Source organism: Adiantum capillus-veneris, chromosome 24 (genome assembly GCF_014529385.1).
Source record: "Adiantum capillus-veneris isolate H3 chromosome 24, ASM1452938v2, whole genome shotgun sequence".
Lineage (NCBI taxonomy): Eukaryota > Viridiplantae > Streptophyta > Polypodiopsida > Polypodiales > Pteridaceae > Adiantum > Adiantum capillus-veneris.
In genome coordinates, this window is record NC_140954.1 from 51,943,988 (window position 1) to 51,949,821 (window position 5,834).

Below are 5,834 nucleotides of genomic sequence, written 5' to 3' on the forward strand. Positions count from 1 at the left end.
ACCATGAAAATAGAGAAATATAGAGAAGTATTGGAAAATTTTATTTGCAAAACACATAGGTAGAAAATGCATTTACTTAAGCTCACGGCATTCACTTAGAATAAAACCTTCTATTTTTATGAAATAAGTGACCTTATTCCTTCAAAACTTGTAGACTTTTTTCCAAAGGTGATTCTTAAAACATCTTATGTCAATGTAAACCTCTTACTTTCATAAAATTAAAAATTCATGTTGATGAACCGAGGTGCTATAGTTATATATTTTAAGACCGATCCAATGAGTACATTAGAAACTGAGTTTTTTTTAGCAAATGTGCTCCCAATGAGCACTTTAGAACTTGAGTTTTTCTCAACACTAGGTATTTGATTTTTGCATGTTTTCTCCATTTCATAAGTGCCTACTAGAAGTTTGTGGATGTTTGAAGTAGCAAATCAATATGGTAGCAATTTATGGGACCCATGCTATGAAACAATGTGTTGATTATGGGACAAGAACACTTTTAAGTAGCACAATACTTTGCATTCTCTTTCATTGCCATCGCCCAACACAACAACATTGGGATGGGGGAAATGGGAACAACACCCGGTACACAATCCACTGCCTCTCTATAGCCCAAGGTAATAGTCCGCACCCCTATAACCCACACAGAATCACGCACACACGCACACTTTATACCGACCCTCACAATATAGACCGCCTTCGAGCAGTCACAACTACACACACTCACACATGAGCACTTCAGTACAAGAAACCCATCAACAAACCATCATAACCCGACACCAATGGATGCATACAACTGCCCAATTTGTAAATGCACTCACCCAGGGAGGCGACACACGCCTCAACCACACATACAAGCTGCCCGCACGATCTCTCTACCTCCCTCTTTGCTCACATACACACAATCCCGGAGCCACCGCTACCACAGGCATACGGCAAAAAACATGAGGAAGATAATATTGGCGGCAAACTCGACAAAAAACCACAACCCAACTATGTATCACATAACTTGATCAAATACAATGATGGCAAATTCAATAGTCCATGACTTCATAGCGTGATGCTTCGTGCTGCTTGATCCTCCTTGTACTTGGTCCTCGACGGCTTCTCTTGCTTGGCAAAACTTCAGTCCACTTAGCTGCTCTATCCTTCTCGACTTGCAGTACCTTTTGTAGCTCTCCAAGCCCCTCTGAGACCCTGTGCTTATGATCCCTTCTAGCTTATCCCCCTCGGTTGGCGGCTCTCTACCCAACGGCCTTACCCTCATCAAGAAATTCAGAATCTGTTGCTATATGCCGTTGCGACCTCTACATGAGTGACCCGCTTTCAACCATGGCAAACTCCTCTGCATGCTGACCTTCGCAAGCCTGGCGGCCCCTTCCTCCTACGTCACATAGCCCCCTTCTGTAGCTCTATGAACCTCATCAGGCCGCCCTTTTCTTCCTTGTTTTTGCCTCTTGACTCCCTTGATGTGTAACCCTTGAAGCCTGCAACCCTTCTCTCTCTTCTTTGCAGCACCTACCACTGTCTTGTTCACGCCCTTGAATGCTCCTCCAAACTGTCTCCCTTGCCACCTTCTTGCTTCATACCCATGGCCATCCCTCAGCTCTGCAGACCCTATGTTCCTCCCACCAACTGCAAGCCCCGAGAGTAGTGCCCTCCTGTCTGCTAAGCCTAACCAAATCCTCCCTTTCCAACCTCCCCTCATGCGCTATACCCCAGCTCCGGCCCTCCAGTTGGTCCCGTTCCTCATGGAGGTCCTCCTCCTCTGCAGCACTCGGGCCCCCTCCTACAAACGACCCTCTCTCTCTTCTTCAGTGCTCACGCCTGCTGCACATGCCCCTGCATGCCACCCTCCCCTCTTGGAACTACGACCTGGCCTTCCCCTCCACTGCATGCACCCTTCTTCCATGCAACTGGCAGCCCTCTCTTCATGAACTGCAGCACGTTTTTTTTTTTTTTAGCATGGCAAGCTTTAAAAAAAACTTAACTCGCAACTTAGCTGCCCATTCCCGGCGGATACCGATTACCTCCAAAAGCTTTGAAACTTTTACCATCATTTGAAGACAACCCGGCTTTTACGGCCTCAAGAAGATAACCATTGGCGTTCTAGAACCAAACCATCTCGTTAATGTTCGTAGATATTGCCACTACAAGCATTGGATGCTTCGACCCTAAATGTAATCATGGTAGATGGCCTCATCCTAGCTTTAACGTGAAATGGATCTGCAAAAACCTTCAAATTGACAAGCCAATGGTCGAACCATAGAGGAGCTGAAGACCATGTTCATGCATCTGCAAGCACTTCGACCATTAGTGACCAAAAACCAATACTTGACCTGCTAATTGCCACATCTGGCATACACATCATGATCAGGCTTGTCGCTACCGACATATGGCACCGACTCCACCGTTTTGACCTGTATCTGCATGATTCCATAGCGAGGCTATAGTCATTATTCTGGACCGGCATAACTTAGCTGTACCAACGTTGATAATCTCTCCATGCACAAGAGAGATCTAAGCCTAAAAGGGAACCAACATGCCAAGTATGGGAGCCGTATAATGACATTGAGAAAGCACACCAAGCACATGTAGCTCAATGAGATGGTCTACGTAGCCACTAACCTAGGCGGTAAAAGTGTTCTCATGTATAGTGTTTGAGCAAAAAAAAATTGTTCATTTTGGGAAATCCATGCCGTATTTTCACAAAGTCGTGTCTAGCAAAAAATATGAGTATGCCCTCAATATCACACAAACAATGGGAAAGTAGTAGCTCAATTTTTAGGCATTTGTGTAGTTTAGTATTGTAGGACCAACGACGTCAGTAGTCTACCCATCGACAAAATAATGGAGGATGGGTTCATTTTGTTGGAGCTATATATACCAACCCCTGGTATTTTTGGGTTCTAGAGAGTAGCCATATTGTAGGAATACCCTTATGGGTGGCACCAGGAGACTGTGAAGAGCACCTATCCCTTCAACTGATTTGTGATACAATTACAAGAACTGTGTGTGTCGATGAGACAACAACAACCTGTGAGTGTGTACTTTATTTGTTTACCTATAAATTTGAGTGGCTAGTAGTACTATGGGTGGAATATAGATTGGCCTCGGACGCATGTGGGTGGGGGAAGTTACACAGAAGGTTGGGGGCTGCACAAAGCTGTGAGATTTTCCCGGCACAAAATAGAGAAGTGCTAGCTAGATATTATTTTCTCGGATGTTCTATAAGCACTACGATAAATCATAGCCCAAAAATACTACCCCAAATTTGTGATTGGCACATATTGTGCAGTCGTTCACACTTTGCTCTTCGCTTCAAGAGTTTTTCACAAGTTTTAGTGCAAAAGCTTCAAATTTTGACCTAAAAACCGAGAGAATCTCAAGTTTTTATATTTTCACCGGCTATGGATAAGAACCAATCGTAAGTGACCATATATTTTTCTTCTAAGAGGTTGTGAATGTCTATATTAGCTAATTTAAGACGATTGTTTATTTGTCTAAGAGGTTTGCCTTATGAATCAATTGTTCCATGGAGTCATCTGTTTATAATTGATTATTATGTGACAGCCTACTAATTCTTGCAGTGGTCGAAGATGTCTAGCAAATGGTAGAATGACTTTGGGACTACCATGGTGAGAACCACAATGCCATGGGATGTAAATCCATGATGATGATTTCTTTTCTTTGATTTGTTGAAACTGTTGGAGCTATTTTATTTGATGCGTTGAAACGTCTTGATGTCATTGTACGTAAATCCATGATAATTATTGCTATTTCAAATGTTTTATTTGTTTAAAGCGTCTTCGATCCCTTGGTACGTAAATCCATGATGATTATTCCTATTTCAAATGTTTTTTGCATGGTCTTTGATTTCATGGTATGTAAAGCCATGATGATGACAACTATCAGTTGATATCTTGGGGGCCCCAATGTGTTTTTTACATGCTAGATTTGTATATATGTGTGCAGATGTGGTTACATTGATGTTACAATTGTTTTTATGTCATCTTCACATGTGATTGCATTGGCATTATGTTTGTTGCTATTTCGTCTCTAGAGCAGCGTCGTGAACCATCTCTAAGGACAATGTGATGTGGTTATTTCTAACCTTCAGGTCTTGATATGTTTCTTGAGTTGATTTTGTTTACAAGATGAAAGGCACGTGAAGAAGTGTGTATATGGGCTCAAAGATATTGCAGCGGCCCAAAGATTCTTAAAAGCGCACATTGTATAATATGGAGTGATGTAGCTCCTGAAAAATGAATTTTGTAAACTTTGGATTGTTAATATAACAATGCATGTATATGGTGTGGTGGGTTTTTCCCAAGGGTTTTTTCATCCATACTTAGGGACTCCTATTTCAGTGGGGGTGTTGGAGCTATATATATATCAACCCCTATTCTATATATAGCTAACAGTCCCCACTATATATGTGTACTTAGTGTGTGCTCTACACACACTTTGTGGCTTGCAGATTGTGGAGTCGTCTCTCTTTCTTCTCATCTACCTGCTCTCTCTCCCTCCATTTCAACACACTCGTATATTAGAAAAGTGAGATTGGGAGGTTCAAATGGTAAGAACCCTTCCTACTGCTCATGCTATTTGGATATTCTTTAAGAAATGCTATAATCATATTGACCTTGTTTGCCATGTTAACCTTATCAAGAAGCTGGTTAGCACTACTATGTCAGAAGGTCAATCATCCTTGAAGTTCTTGGAAACTTGATAGGTTTTACTTGATGAAGTCCTTATATTTGGACTAGCTATCTCAAAGCAGATGAAACCTATGCTTTTATTAGCATCTCTCCTTGTACCTTGGAGAACATTTATAACTACTCAAGAAATAGTTGAAAATTGAACCTGTAGAATCTTGTGGCTAAGATTAAGCAATAGGAAACTCTTAGAGAATACGACTCTGATTCTCAAGAGTCCATGGGTCCTATTTGCAACTAGAAATCACAAAAAAAACTTTGAAAGAAGCACATAATCATCAACAACCTTGGAATCCTCATCAACAATGGAAGAAGACCAAAAATTGACCTAAATATCGTGAATTCAGGCATGATGCAAAAGATTTTCATCAACCCAATAATGAGGATTATATGCATCATTATCGACCAAAGTGTGTTAAACACTCTCAAAAGTGTGTCAAACTTTGGAATTGACAATCTTACACATCTGGTGAAGTCTCAATGTAAATAGCAAGGGACTTAAGAACCTGCAAATGTGGCTGAATTTTAGTTGAAGACTAAAGGAGTGTGTAGTTTGAATCATTAAAACCAGTTAACATGTTGAGAATATTTTTTTTTCTTATTTATAAAACTTTCATCGTTTTATGATCAGGACGGTTTCTTACTTCTACATACACTAGTTTAGAACACACAAAAAGGCAAAGCAATGTTCTTGATAGTAGACAATGACCATGAGAATAGAGAAAAGTGGACAAGTATTTGAAATCTTTCTTTACAAATCACAGAAGTAGAAATTGCATTTACTTGATCGCGTGGCCTCCACTATTAGAAAACCCTCTATTGCACATGCATTCAATGAGAATTTAAGTGACCCTCTTTTGCACATGCATTCAACGAGCATTGAAGTGACCCCTCTTCACATGCATATTTTATGAAATGAATGACCTTATTCTTTAAAAACCTGTAGATTATTTTACAATGAAAGGTTATTCTTAAAACCTCTTATGTCGATGTCAACCTATTACTTTTTTTTAAAACCCTTTTGATGAGTCTAGGAGTTATAGCTACATATTTTAAGGTAGACCCAACAACCACTTTAGAAACCAGTTTTTTTTAACGATAGGTTTTTTGTTTTGC

The 5,834-nt window shown here is 40.5% G+C and overlaps 1 pseudogene; it reads right to left on the reverse strand.

Moving 5' to 3' along the window:
* Positions 1 to 1,372: 1,372 nt before the first annotated feature.
* Positions 1,373 to 1,938, reverse strand: LOC147426370 (uncharacterized; annotated as a pseudogene).
* Positions 1,939 to 5,834: the final 3,896 nt, after the last annotated feature.